Source organism: Sinocyclocheilus rhinocerous, unplaced genomic scaffold (assembly GCF_001515625.1).
Source record: "Sinocyclocheilus rhinocerous isolate Xijiao unplaced genomic scaffold, SAMN03320098_v1.1 scaffold225, whole genome shotgun sequence".
In the NCBI taxonomy this organism is placed as follows: domain Eukaryota; kingdom Metazoa; phylum Chordata; class Actinopteri; order Cypriniformes; family Cyprinidae; genus Sinocyclocheilus; species Sinocyclocheilus rhinocerous.
The window spans coordinates 898,552-899,769 of NW_015630532.1; positions in this window are offsets into that span (position 1 = coordinate 898,552).

Genomic DNA, 1,218 nt, shown 5'->3' on the forward strand with positions numbered 1-1,218 from the left:
CGTCATCCCCTCGTCAAGTCCTGTGTATTTATAGTGAGTCCTGTTCTGAGTTTCCTCGTCTGGTATTGAATGTTCGTCTTTCCCCACTACGTGTGTGTTCCTGGTTCCTTGGATGTTTATTAAAGTGGATTTCGCCGCCTTCGTGGAGTGGATTCTGGCGAGAAATGGATCCTGATGAGCAGTCCCCTCCATCTCCGGGTCGCCCATCTCAGGGCCTCTTGCACTTGCGCTTGTCACCAGGTTTGGCGGGGCCCTGGACAGGCTGGGCATCCTGCCTACGCCCGACTCCATGACGCTGCCTGGTGGGAGGCTGCTGCTGCTGCATGGGAGCGGGGGGCGGGCGCCCTCGGCGACGAGCAGGCTGAGGGGCTGCGGCCTGAGTGGATGCAGCAGGTTTCCTCCGGTGCATGATGTGCTTGATAGCCTCAGTCTGCTTCTGTGCCACCAAGAACTGCTGGGCAAAGCTCTCGTTGCCGAAAAGGCCGGTCTGTGATACGGGAGCATTCAGGAATTGCACCTTATCATGCTCCTTCATAATGGCCGGACACAGCCAGAGATGGCATTCCAGGACCACCAAGGTGGACATCGCACTACCCAGAGACTGTGCGGTTACCATCGTCGCTCGGAGCGCGAGGTCCGTCGCAGTACGCAGTTCATGTAGAACCACCAGGTCATGACCACCCTCGTGCAGGTACCTCAGGGCTTTGGCCTGATGAACCTGCAATAACACCATGGCGTGAAGGGCAGAGGCCGCCTCCCCACAAGCTCCATAAGCACTGCCAGTTAGACCTGATGAATACTTACAGGCCCGCGAGGGGAGACACGTGTCACCCCGCGGAGTGGTAGCGGCCGTGGGACACAGTTGCATGGCCACAGACCGCTCCACCGAGGTAATTCCCGTGTACCCCAAAGCGGCCCCGCCATCGAGGGTGGTGAGGGAGGAGGAGCTGCACAATTTGTTTCTGGCAGTAAAAGGTGCCTTCTATGATCGTGTGAGCTCCTCATGCACTTCCAGAAAGAATGGCACCGGAGAGGGGCGCTGAGAACCAGCGCGACCCCCACCGACGAACCACTCATCACACTCAGACACACTCTCTCTGTTTAAATCTAGATTAAAGACACATCTCTTTGGCCAAGCATTCAAATAATGCATATCATAATCTTGTACTGCAGTTATATCTGATCAAATGCACATTATTATTATTCTTTAGTTTGGGT